Source organism: Oncorhynchus mykiss, chromosome 1 (genome assembly GCF_057628025.1).
Source record: "Oncorhynchus mykiss isolate SJ-2025 chromosome 1, ASM5762802v1, whole genome shotgun sequence".
Taxonomy (NCBI): domain Eukaryota; kingdom Metazoa; phylum Chordata; class Actinopteri; order Salmoniformes; family Salmonidae; genus Oncorhynchus; species Oncorhynchus mykiss.
In genome coordinates this window covers 3,096,987-3,112,972 of record NC_143022.1, presented here as the reverse complement: position 1 = coordinate 3,112,972, position 15,986 = coordinate 3,096,987, and the positions used below count along the sequence as shown (strand labels likewise).

General features: G+C 45.2%; 1 protein-coding gene across 2 annotated transcripts in view; it reads left to right on the top strand.

Annotated features, from left to right (window-relative positions):
- Positions 1-15,986, top strand: part of LOC110518815 (tumor protein p63-regulated gene 1-like protein) — a 219,374-nt gene that overhangs the window by 47,699 nt on the left and 155,689 nt on the right. The window lies entirely within an intron of this gene.

Here is a 15,986-nt window from a genome sequence, read left to right as displayed (position 1 = left end):
GTCGTTCTCAGCATTAGAGGACCTGGTCGTTCTCAGCATTATAGGACCTGGTCGTTCTCAGCATTATAGTACCTGGTCGTTCTCAGCTGATGTTTAGGACCTGGTCGTTCTCATCATTATAGGACCTGGTCGTTCTCATCATTATAGGACCTGGTCGTTCTCATCATTATAGGACCTGGTCGTTCTCAGCATTAGAGGACCTGGTCGTTCTCAGCATTATAGGACCTGGTTGTTCTCAGCTGATATTTAGGACCTGGTCGTTCTCATCATTATAGGACCTGGTCGTTCTCAGCATTATAGTACCTGGTCGTTCTCATCATTATAGGACCCGGTCGTTCTCAGCATTATAGTACCTGGTCGTTCTCATCATTATAGGACCTGGTCGTTCTCAGCTGATATTTAGGACCTGGTCGTTCTCAGCGCATATTTAGGACCTGGTCGTTCTCATCATTATTGGACCTGGTCGTTCTCATCAATATAGGACCTGGTCGTTCTCATCATTATAGGACCTGGTCGTTCTCATCATTATAGGACCTGGTCGTTCTCATCATTATAGGACCTGGTCGTTCTTAGCTGATATTTAGGACCTGGTCGTTCTCATCATAATAGGACCTGGTCGTTCTCATCATTATAGGACCTGGTCGTTCTCAGCATTAGAGGACCTGGTCGTTCTCAGCATTAGAGGACCTGGTCGTTCTCAGCATTATAGGACCTGGTCGTTCTCATCAATATAGGACCTGGTCGTTCTCATCATTATAGGACCTGGTCGTTCTCATCATTATAGGACCTGGTCGTTCTCATCATTATAGGACCTGGTCGTTCTTAGCTGATATTTAGGACCTGGTCGTTCTCATCATTATAGGACCTGGTCGTTCTCATCAATATAGGACATGGTCGTTCTCATCATTATAGGACCTGGTCGTTCTCATCATTATAGGACCTGGTCGTTCTCATCATTATAGGACCTGGTCGTTCTCAGCATTCTAGGACCTGGTCGTTCTCAGCATTATAGGACCTGGTCGTTCTCAGCATTATAGGACCTGGTCGTTCTCAGCATTATAGGACCTGGTCGTTCTCAGCATTATAGTACCTGGTCGTTCTCAGCTGATGTTTAGGACCTGGTCGTTCTCATCATAATAGGACCTGGTCGTTCTCATCATTATAGGACCTGGTCGTTCTCAGCATTAGAGGACCTGGTCGTTCTCAGCATTGGAGGACCTGGTCGTTCTCAGCATTATAGGACCTGGTCGTTCTCAGCATTATAGTACCTGGTCGTTCTCAGCTGATGTTTAGGACCTGGTCGTTCTCATCATTATAGGACCTGGTCGTTCTCATCATTATAGGACCTGGTCGTTCTCATCATTATAGGACCTGGTCGTTCTCAGCATTAGAGGACCTGGTCGTTCTCAGCATTATAGGACCTGGTTGTTCTCAGCTGATATTTAGGACCTGGTCGTTCTCATCATTATAGGACCTGGTCGTTCTCAGCATTATAGTACCTGGTCGTTCTCATCATTATAGGACCCGGTCGTTCTCAGCATTATAGTACCTGGTCGTTCTCATCATTATAGGACCTGGTCGTTCTCAGCTGATATTTAGGACCTGGTCGTTCTCAGCGCATATTTAGGACCTGGTCGTTCTCATCATTATTGGACCTGGTCGTTCTCATCAATATAGGACCTGGTCGTTCTCATCATTATAGGACCTGGTCGTTCTCATCATTATAGGACCTGGTCGTTCTCATCATTATAGGACCTGGTCGTTCTTAGCTGATATTTAGGACCTGGTCGTTCTCATCATTATAGGACCTGGTCGTTCTCATCAATATAGGACATGGTCGTTCTCATCATTATAGGACCTGGTCGTTCTCATCATTATAGGACCTGGTCGTTCTCATCATTATAGGACCTGGTCGTTCTCAGCATTCTAGGACCTGGTCGTTCTCAGCATTATAGGACCTGGTCGTTCTCAGCATTATAGGACCTGGTCGTTCTCAGCATTATAGGACCTGGTCGTTCTCAGCATTATAGTACCTGGTCGTTCTCAGCTGATGTTTAGGACCTGGTCGTTCTCATCATAATAGGACCTGGTCGTTCTCATCATTATAGGACCTGGTCGTTCTCAGCATTAGAGGACCTGGTCGTTCTCAGCATTAGAGGACCTGGTCGTTCTCAGCATTATAGGACCTGGTCGTTCTCAGCATTATAGTACCTGGTCGTTCTCAGCTGATGTTTAGGACCTGGTCGTTCTCATCATTATAGGACCTGGTCGTTCTCATCATTATAGGACCTGGTCGTTCTCAGCATTAGAGGACCTGGTCGTTCTCAGCATTATAGGACCTGGTCGTTCTCAGCATTATAGGACCTGGTCGTTCTCATCAATATAGGACCTGGTCGTTCTCATCAATATAGGACCTGGTCGTTCTCATCATTATAGGACCTGGTCTTTCTCAGCATTATAGGACCTGGTCGTTCTCTGCATTATAGGACCTGGTCGTTCTCAGCATTATAGGACCTGGTCGTTCTCAGCATTATAGGACCTGGTCGTTCTCAGCATTATAGGACCTGGTCGTTCTCAGCATTATAGGACCTGGTCGTTCTCAGCATTATAGGACCTGGTCGTTCTCATCATTATAGGACCTGGTTGTTCTCAGCTGATATTTAGGACCTGGTCGTTCTCATCATTATAGGACCTGGTCGTTCTCATCATTATAGGACCTGGTCGTTCTCAGCTGATATTTAGGACCTGGTCGTTCTCAGTGCATATTTAGGACCTGGTCGTTCTCATCAATATAGGACCTGGTCGTTCTCATCATTATAGGACCTGGTCGTTCTCATCATTATAGGACCTGGTCGTTCTCATCATTATAGGACCTGGTCGTTCTCAGCATTATAGGACCTGGTCCTTCTCAGCATTATAGGACCTGGTCGTTCTCAGCATTATAGGACCTGGTCGTTCTCAGCATTATAGGACCTGGTCGTTCTCAGCATTATAGTACCTGGTCGTTCTCATCATTATAGGACCTGGTCGTTCTCATCATTATAGGACCTGGTTGTTCTCAGCTGATATTTAGGACCTGGTTGTTCTCAGCTGATATTTAGGACCTGGTCGTTCTCATCATTATAGGACCTGGTCGTTCTCAGCATTATAGTACCTGGTCGTTCTCATCATTATAGGACCTGGTCGTTCTCAGCATTATAGGACCTGGTCGTTCTCAGCATTATAGGACCTGGTCCTTCTCAGCATTATAGGACCTGGTCGTTCTCAGCATTATAGGACCTGGTCGTTCTCAGCATTATAGGACCTGGTCGTTCTCAGCATTATAGTACCTGGTCGTTCTCATCATTATAGGACCTGGTCGTTCTCATCATTATAGGACCTGGTTGTTCTCAGCTGATATTTAGGACCTGGTTGTTCTCAGCTGATATTTAGGACCTGGTCGTTCTCATCATTATAGGACCTGGTCGTTCTCATCATTATAGAACCTGGTCGTTCTCAGCATTATAGTACCTGGTCGTTCTCATCATTATAGGACCTGGTCGTTCTCAGCTGATATTTAGGACCTGGTCGTTCTCAGCTGATATTTAGGACCTGGTCGTTCTCATCAATATAGGACCTGGTCGTTCTCATCATTATAGGACCTGGTCGTTCTCATCATTATAGGACCTGGTCGTTCTCATCATTATAGGACCTGGTCGTTCTCATCATTATAGGACCTGGTCGTTCTCAGCATTATAGGACCTGGTCGTTTTCAGCATTATAGGACCTGGTCGTTCTTAGCTGATATTTAGGACCTGGTCGTTCTCATCATTATAGGACCTGGTCGTTCTCATCATTATAGAACCTGGTCGTTCTCATCAATATAGGACCTGGTCGTTCTCAGTACTATAGGACCTGGTCATTCTCAGCATTATAGTACCTGGTCGTTCTCATCATTATAGGACCTGGTCGTTCTCATCATTATAGGACCTGGTCGTTCTCAGCATTATAGGACCTGGTCCTTCTCAGCATTATAGGACCTGGTAGTTCTCAGCATTATAGGACCTGGTTGTTCTCAGCATTATAGGACCTGGTCGTTCTCAGCATTATAGTACCTGGTCGTTCTCATCATTATAGGACCTGGTCGTTCTCATCATTATAGGACCTGGTCGTTCTCATCATTATAGGACCTGGTCGTTCTCAGCATTATAGTACCTGGTCGTTCTCATCATTATATGACCTGGTCGTTCTCAGCATTATAGGACCTGGTCATTCTCAGCATTATAGGACCTGGTCGTTCTCAGCATTATAGGACCTGGTCGTTCTCAGCATTATAGGACCTGGTCGTTCTCAGCATTATAGTACCTGGTCGTTCTCATCATTATAGGACCTGGTCGTTCTCAGCATTATAGGACCTGGTCGTTCTCATCATTATAGGACCTGGTTGTTCTCAGCTGATATTTAGGACCTGGTCGTTCTCATCATTATAGGACCTGGCCGTTCTCATCATTATAGTACCTGGTTGTTCTCAGCTGATATTTAGGACCTGGTCGTTCTCAGTGCATATTTAGGACCTGGTCGTTCTCATCATTATAGGACCTGGTCGTTCTCATCATTATAGGACCTGGTCGTTCTCATCATTATAGGACCTGGTCGTTCTCATCATTATAGGACCTGGTCGTTCTCAGCATTATAGGACCTGGTCCTTCTCAGCATTATAGGACCTGGTCCTTCTCAGCATTATAGGACCTGGTCGTTCTCAGCATTATAGTACCTGGTTCTCAGCATTATAGTACCTGGTCGTTCTCATCATTATAGGACCTGGTCGTTCTCATCATTATAGGACCTGGTTGTTCTCAGCTGATATTTAGGACCTTGTTGTTCTCAGCTGATATTTAGGACCTGGTCGTTCTCATCATTATAGGACCTGGTCGTTCTCAGCATTATAGTACCTGGTCGTTCTCATCATTATAGGACCTGGTCGTTCTCAGCATTATAGGACCTGGTCGTTCTCAGCATTATAGGACCTGGTCGTTCTCAGCATTATAGGACCTGGTCGTTCTCAGCATTATAGGACCTGGTCGTTCTCATCATTATAGGACCTGGTTGTTCTCAGCTGATATTTAGGACCTGGTTGTTCTCATCATTATAGGACCTGGTTGTTCTCATCATTATAGAACCTGGTCGTTCTCAGCATTATAATACCTGGTCGTTCTCATCATTATAGGACCTGGTCGTTCTCAGCTGATATTTAGGACCTGGTCGATCTCAGCTGATATTTAGGACCTGGTCGTTCTCATCATTATAGGACCTGGTCGTTCTCATCATTATAGGACCTGGTCGTTCTCAGCATTATAGGACCTGGTCGTTCTTAGCTGATATTTAGGACCTGGTCGTTCTCATCATTATAGGACCTGGTCGTTCTCATCATTATAGAACCTGGTCGTTCTCATCAATATAGGACCTGGTCGTTCTCAGTATTATAGGACCTGGTCGTTCTCAGCATTATAGGACCTGGTCCTTCTCAGCATTATAGGACCTGGTCGTTCTCAGCATTATAGGACCTGGTCATTCTCAGCATTATAGTACCTGGTCGTTCTCATCATTATAGGACCTGGTCATTCTTATCATTATAGGACCTGGTTGTTCTCAGCTGATATTTAGGACCTGGTTGTTCTCATCATTATAGGACCTGGTTGTTCTCATCATTATAGAACCTGGTCGTTCTCAGCATTATAATACCTGGTCGTTCTCATCATTATAGGACCTGGTCGTTCTCAGCTGATATTTAGGACCTGGTCGATCTCAGCTGATATTTAGGACCTGGTCGTTCTCATCATTATAGGACCTGGTCGTTCTCATCATTATAGGACCTGGTCGTTCTCAGCATTATAGGACCTGGTCGTTCTTAGCTGATATTTAGGACCTGGTCGTTCTCATCATTATAGGACCTGGTCGTTCTCATCATTATAGAACCTGGTCGTTCTCATCAATATAGGACCTGGTCGTTCTCAGTATTATAGGACCTGGTCGTTCTCAGCATTATAGGACCTGGTCCTTCTCAGCATTATAGGACCTGGTCGTTCTCAGCATTATAGGACCTGGTCATTCTCAGCATTATAGTACCTGGTCGTTCTCATCATTATAGGACCTGGTCATTCTTATCATTATAGGACCTGGTTGTTCTCAGCTGATATTTAGGACCTGGTCGTTCTCATTATTATAGGACCTGGTCCTTCTCAGCATTATAGGACCTGGTCGTTCTCAGCATTATAGTACCTGGTCGTTCTCAGCATTATAGGACCTGGTCGTTCTTAGCTGATATTTAGGACCTGGTCGTTCTCATCATTATAGGACCTGGTCGTTCTCATCATTATAGGACCTGGTCGTTCTCATCATTATAGGACCTGGTTGTTCTCAGCTGATATGTAGGACCTGGTTGTTCTCAGCTGATATTTAGGACCTGGTCGTTCTCAGCATTATAGGACCTGGTCGTTCTCAGCATTATAGGACCTGGTCGTTCTCAGCATTATAGGACCTGGTCGTTCTCATCATTATAGGACCTGGTCGTTCTCAGCATTCTAGGACCTGGTCGTTCTCAGCATTATAGGACCTGGTCGTTCTCAGCATTATAGGACCTGGTCGTTCTCAGCATTATAGGACCTGGTCGTTCTCAGCATTATAGTACCTGGTCGTTCTCAGCTGATGTTTAGGACCTGGTCGTTCTCTTCATAATAGGACCTGGTCGTTCTCATCATTATAGGACCTGGTCGTTCTCAGCATTATAGGACCTGGTCGTTCTCAGCATTATAGTACCTGGTCGTTCTCAGCTGATGTTTAGGACCTGGTCGTTCTCATCATTATAGGACCTGGTCGTTCTCATCATTATAGGACCTGGTCGTTCTCAGCATTAGAGGACCTGGTCGTTCTCAGCATTATAGGACCTGGTCGTTCTCAGCATTATAGGACCTGGTCGTTCTCATCAATATAGGACCTGGTCGTTCTCATCATTATAGGACCTGGTCTTTCTCAGCATTATAGGACCTGGTCGTTCTCAGCATTCTAGGACCTGGTCGTTCTCAGCATTATAGGACCTGGTCGTTCTCAGCATTATAGGACCTGGTCGTTCTCAGCATTATAGGACCTGGTCGTTCTCAGCATTATAGTACCTGGTCGTTCTCAGCTGATGTTTAGGACCTGGTCGTTCTCATCATAATAGGACCTGGTCGTTCTCATCATTATAGGACCTGGTCGTTCTCAGCATTATAGGACCTGGTCGTTCTCAGCATTATAGTACCTGGTCGTTCTCAGCTGATGTTTAGGACCTGGTCGTTCTCATCATTATAGGACCTGGTCGTTCTCATCATTATAGGACCTGGTCGTTCTCAGCATTAGAGGACCTGGTCGTTCTCATCAATATAGGACCTGGTCGTTCTCATCATTATAGGACCTGGTCGTTCTCATCATTATAGGACCTGGTCGTTCTCAGCTGATATTTAGGACCTGGTCGTTCTCAGTGCATATTTAGGACCTGGTCGTTCTCATCATTATAGGACCTGGTCGTTCTCATCAATATAGGACCTGGTCGTTCTCATCATTATAGGACCTGGTCGTTCTCATCATTATAGGACCTGGTCGTTCTCATCATTATAGGACCTGGTCGTTCTCATCATTATAGGACCTGGTCGTTCTCATCATTATAGGACCTGGTCGTTCTCAGCATTATAGGACCTGGTCCTTCTCAGCATTATAGGACCTGGTCGTTCTCAGCATTATAGTACCTGGTCGTTCTCATCATTATAGGACCTGGTCGTTCTCATCATTATAGGACCTGGTTGTTCTCAGCTGATGTTTAGGACCTGGTCGTTCTCATCATTATAGGACCTGGTCGTTCTCAGCATTATAGGACCTGGTCGTTCTCAGCATTATAGGACCTGGTCCTTCTCAGCATTATAGGACCTGGTCGTTCTCAGCATTATAGGACCTGGTCGTTCTCAGCATTATAGGACCTGGTCGTTCTCAGCATTATAGTACCTGGTCGTTCTCATCATTATAGGACCTGGTCGTTCTCATCATTATAGGACCTGGTTGTTCTCAGCTGATATTTAGGACCTGGTCGTTCTCATCATTATAGGACCTGGTCGTTCTCAGCATTATAGGACCTGGTCGTTCTCATCATTATAGGACCTGGTTGTTCTCAGCTGATATTTAGGACCTGGTCGTTCTCATCATTATAGGACCTGGTCGTTCTCATCATTATAGGACCTGGTCGTTCTCAGCTGATATTTAGGACCTGGTCGTTCTCAGTGCATATTTAGGACCTGGTCGTTCTCATCATTATAGGACCTGGTCGTTCTCATCAATATAGGACCTGGTCGTTCTCATCATTATAGGACCTGGTCGTTCTCATCATTATAGGACCTGGTCGTTCTCATCATTATAGGACCTGGTCGTTTATAGAACCTGGTCCTTCTCAGCATTATAGGACCTGGTCGTTCTCATCATTATAGGACCTGGTCGTTCTCAGCTGATATTTAGGACCTGGTCGTTCTCAGCTGATATTTAGGACCTGGTCGTTCTCATCATTATAGGACCTGGTCGTTCTCATCATTATAGGACCTGGTCGTTCTCAGCTGATATTTAGGACCTGGTCGTTCTCAGCTGATATTTAGGACCTGGTCGTTCTCATCATTATAGGACCTGGTCGTTCTCATCAATATAGGACCTGGTCGTTCTCATCATTATAGGACCTGGTCGTTCTCATCATTATAGGACCTGGTCGTTCTCAGCATTATAGGACCTGGTCGTTCTCGGCATTATAGTACCTGGTCGTTCTCAGCATTATAGTACCTGGTCGTTCTCAGCATTATAGGACCTGGTCGTTCTTAGCTGATATTTAGGACCTGGTCGTTCTCATCATTATAGGACCTGGTCGTTCTCATCAATATAGGACCTGGTCATTCTCAGTATTATAGGACCTGGTCGTTCTCAGCATTATAGGACCTGGTCCTTCTCAGCATTATAGGACCTGGTTTTTCTCAGCTTTATAGGACCTGGTCATTCTCAGCATTATAGTACCTGGTCGTTCTCATCATTATAGGACCTGGTCGTTCTCATCATTATAGGACCTGGTCCTTCTCAGCATTATAGGACCTGGTCCTTCTCAGCATTATAGGACCTGGTCGTTCTCAGCATTATAGGACCTGGTCGTTCTCAGCATTATAGGACCTGGTCGTTCTCAGCATTATAGTACCTGGTCGTTCTCATCATTATAGGACCTGGTCGTTCTCATCATTATAGGACCTGGTTGTTCTCAGCTGATATTTAGGACCTGGTTGTTCTCAGCTGATATTTAGGACCTGGTCGTTCTCATCATTATAGGACCTGGTCGTTCTCAGCATTATAGTACCTGGTCGTTCTCATCATTATAGGACCTGGTCGTTCTCAGCATTATAGGACCTGGTCGTTCTCAGCATTATAGGACCTGGTCGTTCTCAGCATTATAGGACCTGGTCGTTCTCAGCATTATAGGACCTGGTCGTTCTCAGCATTATAGTACCTGGTCGTTCTCATCATTATAGGACCTGGTCGTTCTCAGCATTATAGGACCTGGTCGTTCTCAGCATTATAGTACCTGGTCGTTCTCAGCTGATGTTTAGGACCTGGTCGTTCTCATCATTATAGGACCTGGTCGTTCTCATCATTATAGGACCTGGTCGTTCTCAGCATTAGAGGACCTGGTCGTTCTCAGCATTATAGGACCTGGTCGTTCTCATCAATATAGGACCTGGTCGTTCTCATCAATATAGGACCTGGTCGTTCTCATCATTATAGGACCTGGTCTTTCTCAGCATTATAGGACCTGGTCGTTCTCAGCATTCTAGGACCTGGTCGTTCTCAGCATTATAGGACCTGGTCGTTCTCAGCATTATAGGACCTGGTCGTTCTCAGCATTATAGGACCTGGTCGTTCTCAGCATTATAGTACCTGGTCGTTCTCAGCTGATGTTTAGGACCTGGTCGTTCTCATCATAATAGGACCTGGTCGTTCTCATCATTATAGGACCTGGTCGTTCTCAGCATTATAGGACCTGGTCGTTCTCAGCATTATAGTACCTGGTCGTTCTCAGCTGATGTTTAGGACCTGGTCGTTCTCATCATTATAGGACCTGGTCTTTCTCAGCATTATAGGACCTGGTCGTTCTCTGCATTATAGGACCTGGTCGTTCTCAGCGTTATAGGACCTGGTCGTTCTCAGCATTATAGGACCTGGTCGTTCTCAGCATTATAGGACCTGGTCGTTCTCAGCATTATAGGACCTGGTCGTTCTCAGCATTATAGGACCTGGTCGTTCTCATCATTATAGGACCTGGTTGTTCTCAGCTGATATTTAGGACCTGGTCGTTCTCATCATTATAGGACCTGGTCGTTCTCATCATTATAGGACCTGGTCGTTCTCAGCTGATATTTAGGACCTGGTCGTTCTCAGTGCATATTTAGGACCTGGTCGTTCTCATCATTATAGGACCTGGTCGTTCTCATCAATATAGGACCTGGTCGTTCTCATCATTATAGGACCTGGTCGTTCTCATCATTATAGGACCTGGTCGTTCTCATCATTATAGGACCTGGTCGTTCTCAGCATTATAGGACCTGGTCCTTCTCAGCATTATAGGACCTGGTCGTTCTCAGCATTATAGGACCTGGTCGTTCTCAGCATTATAGGACCTGGTCGTTCTCAGCATTATAGTACCTGGTCGTTCTCATCATTATAGGACCTGGTCGTTCTCATCATTATAGGACCTGGTTGTTCTCAGCTGATATTTAGGACCTGGTTGTTCTCAGCTGATTTTTAGGACCTGGTCGTTCTCATCATTATAGGACCTGGTCGTTCTCAGCATTATAGGACCTGGTCGTTCTCAGCATTATAGGACCTGGTCCTTCTCAGCATTATAGGACCTGGTCGTTCTCAGCATTATAGGACCTGGTCGTTCTCAGCATTATAGGACCTGGTCGTTCTCAGCATTATAGTACCTGGTCGTTCTCATCATTATAGGACCTGGTCGTTCTCATCATTATAGGACCTGGTTGTTCTCAGCTGATATTCAGGACCTGGTTGTTCTCAGCTGATATTTAGGACCTGGTCGTTCTCATCATTATAGGACCTGGTCGTTCTCAGCATTATAGGACCTGGTCGTTCTCATCATTATAGGACCCGGTCGTTCTCAGCTGATATTTAGGACCTGGTCGTTCTCAGTGCATATTTAGGACCTGGTCGTTCTCATCATTATAGGACCTGGTCGTTCTCATCAATATAGGACCTGGTCGTTCTCATCATTATAGGACCTGGTCGTTCTCATCATTATAGGACCTGGTCGTTCTCATCATTATAGGACCTGGTCGTTCTCAGCATTATAGGACCTGGTCCTTCTCAGCATTATAGGACCTGGTCGTTCTCATCATTATAGGACCTGGTCGTTCTCAGCTGATATTTAGGACCTGGTCGTTCTCAGCTGATATTTAGGACCTGGTCGTTCTCATCATTATAGGACCTGGTCGTTCTCATCAATATAGGACCTGGTCGTTCTCATCATTATAGGACCTGGTCGTTCTCAGCATTATAGGACCTGGTCGTTCTCAGCATTATAGTACCTGGTCGTTCTCAGCATTATAGGACCTGGTCGTTCTTAGCTGATATTTAGGACCTGGTCATTCTCAGTATTATAGGACCTGGTCGTTCTCAGCATTATAGGACCTGGTCCTTCTCAGCATTATAGGACCTGGTTTTTCTCAGCTTTATAGGACCTGGTCATTCTCAGCATTATAGTACCTGGTCGTTCTCATCATTATAGGACCTGGTCGTTCTCATCATTATAGGACCTGGTCGTTCTCAGCATTATAGGACCTGGTCGTTCTCAGCATTATAGGACCTGGTCGTTCTCAGCATTATAGGACCTGGTCGTTCTCAGCATTATAGTACCTGGTCGTTCTCATCATTATAGGACCTGGTCGTTCTCATCATTATAGGACCTGGTTGTTCTCAGCTGATATTTAGGACCTGGTTGTTCTCAGCTGATATTTAGGACCTGGTCGTTCTCATCATTATAGGACCTGGTCGTTCTCAGCATTATAGTACCTGGTCGTTCTCATCATTATAGGACCTGGTCGTTCTCAGCATTATAGGACCTGGTCGTTCTCAGCATTATAGGACCTGGTCGTTCTCAGCATTATAGGACCTGGTCGTTCTCAGCATTATAGGACCTGGTCGTTCTCAGCATTATAGGACCTGGTCGTTCTCATCATTATAGGACCCGGTCGTTCTCAGCTGATATTTAGGACCTGGTCGTTCTCAGTGCATATTTAGGACCTGGTCGTTCTCATCATTATAGGACCTGGTCGTTCTCATCAATATAGGACCTGGTCGTTCTCATCATTATAGGACCTGGTCGTTCTCATCATTATAGGACCTGGTCGTTCTCATCATTATAGGACCTGGTCGTTCTCAGCATTATAGGACCTGGTCCTTCTCAGCATTATAGGACCTGGTCGTTCTCATCATTATAGGACCTGGTCGTTCTCAGCTGATATTTAGGACCTGGTCGTTCTCAGCTGATATTTAGGACCTGGTCGTTCTCATCATTATAGGACCTGGTCGTTCTCATCAATATAGGACCTGGTCGTTCTCATCATTATAGGACCTGGTCGTTCTCAGCATTATAGGACCTGGTCGTTCTCAGCATTATAGTACCTGGTCGTTCTCAGCATTATAGGACCTGGTCGTTCTTAGCTGATATTTAGGACCTGGTCATTCTCAGTATTATAGGACCTGGTCGTTCTCAGCATTATAGGACCTGGTCCTTCTCAGCATTATAGGACCTGGTTTTTCTCAGCTTTATAGGACCTGGTCATTCTCAGCATTATAGTACCTGGTCGTTCTCATCATTATAGGACCTGGTCGTTCTCATCATTATAGGACCTGGTCGTTCTCAGCATTATAGGACCTGGTCGTTCTCAGCATTATAGGACCTGGTCGTTCTCAGCATTATAGGACCTGGTCGTTCTCAGCATTATAGGACCTGGTCGTTCTCAGCATTATAGTACCTGGTCGTTCTCATCATTATAGGACCTGGTCGTTCTCATCATTATAGGACCTGGTTGTTCTCAGCTGATATTTAGGACCTGGTTGTTCTCAGCTGATATTTAGGACCTGGTCGTTCTCATCATTATAGGACCTGGTCGTTCTCAGCATTATAGTACCTGGTCGTTCTCATCATTATAGGACCTGGTCGTTCTCAGCATTATAGGACCTGGTCGTTCTCAGCATTATAGGACCTGGTCGTTCTCAGCATTATAGGACCTGGTCGTTCTCAGCATTATAGGACCTGGTCGTTCTCAGCATTATAGGACCTGGTCGTTCTCAGCATTATAGGACCTGGTCGTTCTCAGCATTATAGTACCTGGTCGTTCTCATCATTATAGGACCTGGTCGTTCTCAGCATTATAGGACCTGGTCGTTCTCATCATTATAGGACCTTGTTGTTCTCAGCTGATATTTAGGACCTGGTCGTTTTCATCATTATAGGACCTGGTCATTCTCATCATTATAGGACCTGGTCGTTCTCAGCTGATATTTAGGACCTGGTCGTTCTCAGTGCATATTTAGGACCTGGTCGTTCTCATCATTATAGGACCTGGTAGTTCTCATCAATATAGGACCTGGTCGTTCTCATCATTATAGGACCTGGTCGTTCTCATCATTATAGGACCTGGTCGTTCTCATCATTATAGGACCTGGTCGTTCTCATCATTATAGGACCTGGTCCTTCTCAGCATTATAGGACCTGGTCGTTCTCAGCATTATAGGACCTGGTCGTTCTCAGCATTATAGGACCTGGTCGTTCTCAGCATTATAGGACCTGGTCGTTCTCATCATTATAGGACCTAGTCGTTCTCATCATTATAGGACCTGGTTGTTCTCAGCTGATATTTAGGACCTGGTTGTTCTCAGCTGATATTTAGGACCTGGTCGTTCTCATCATTATAGGACCTGGTCGTTCTCAGCATTATAGTACCTGGTCGTTCTCATCATTATAGGACCTGGTCGTTCTCAGCATTATAGGACCTGGTCGTTCTCAGCATTATAGGACCTGGTCGTTCTCAGCATTATAGGACCTGGTCGTTCTCAGCATTATAGGACCTGGTCGTTCTCAGCATTATAGGACCTGGTCGTTCTCAGCAATATAGTACCTGGTCGTTCTCATCATTATAGGACCTGGTCGTTCTCATCATTATAGGACCTGGTTGTTCTCAGCTGATATTTAGGACCTGGTTGTTCTCAGCTGATATTGAGGACCTGGTCGTTCTCATCATTATAGGACCTGGTTGTTCTCATCATTATAGAACCTGGTCGTTCTCAGCATTATAGTACCTGGTCGTTCTCATCATTATAGGACCTGGTCGTTCTCAGCTGATATTTAGGACCTGGTCGATCTCAGCTGATATTTAGGACCTGGTCGTTCTCATCATTATAGGACCTGGTCGTTCTCATCAATATAGGACCTGGTCGTTCTCATCATTATAGGACCTGGTCGTTCTCATCATTATAGGACCTGGTCGTTCTCAGCATTATAGGACCTGGTCGTTCTCAGCATTATAGTACCTGGTCGTTCTCAGCATTATAGGACCTGGTCGTTCTTAGCTGATATTTAGGACCTGGTCGTTCTCATCATTATAGGACCTGGTCGTTCTCATCATTATAGAACCTGGTCGTTCTTATCAATATAGGACCTGGTCATTCTCAGTATTATAGGACCTGGTCGTTCTCAGCATTATAGGACCTGGTCCTTCTCAGCATTATAGGACCTGGTCGTTCTCAGCATTATAGGACCTGGTCATTCTCAGCATTATAGTACCTGGTCGTTCTCATCATTATAGGACCTGGTCGTTGTCATCATTATAGGACCTGGTCGTTCTCAGCATTCTCAGCATTATAGGACCTGGTCGTTCTCAGCATTATAGGACCTGGTCGTTCTCAGCATTATAGTACCTGGTCGTTCTCAGCATTATAGGACCTGGTCGTTCTTAGCTGATATTTAGGACCTGGTCGTTCTCATCATTATAGGACCTGGTCGTTCTCATCATTATAGAACCTGGTCGTTCTCATCAATATAGGACCTGGTCGTTCTCAGTATTATAGGACCTGGTCGTTCTCAGCATTATAGGACCTGGTCCTTCTCAGCATTATAGGACCTGGTCCTTCTCAGCATTATAGGACCTGGTCGTTCTCAGCATTATAGGACCTGGTCGTTCTCAGCATTATAGTACCTGGTCGTTCTCAGCATTATAGTACCTGGTCGTTCTCATCATTATAGGACCTGGTCGTTCTCATCATTATAGGACCTGGTTGTTCTCAGCTGATATTTAGGACCTGGTTGTTCTCAGCTGATATTTAGGACCTGGTCGTTCTCATCATTATAGGACCTGGTCGTTCTCAGCATTATAGGACCTGGTCGTTCTCAGCATTATAGGACCTGGTCGTTCTCAGCATTATAGTACCTGGTCGTTCTCATCATTATAGGACCTGGTCGTTCTCATCATTATAGGACCTGGTCGTTCTCATCATTATAGAACCTGGTCGTTCTCAGCATTATAGTACCTGGTCGTTCTCATCATTATAGGACCTGGTCGTTCTCAGCTGATATTTAGGACCTGGTCGTTCTCAGCTGATATTTAGGACCTGGTCGTTCTCATCATTATAGGACCTGGTCGTTCTCATCAATATAGGACCTGGTCGTTCTCATCATTATAGGACCTGGTCGTTCTCATCATTATAGGACCTGGTCGTTCTCAGCATTATAGGACCTGGTCGTTCTCAGCATTATAGTACCTGGTCGTTCTCAGCATTATAGGACCTGGTCGTTCTTAGCTGATATTTAGGACCTGGTCGTTCTCATCATTATAGGACCTGGTCGTTCTCATCATTATAGAACCTGGTCGTTCTCATCAATA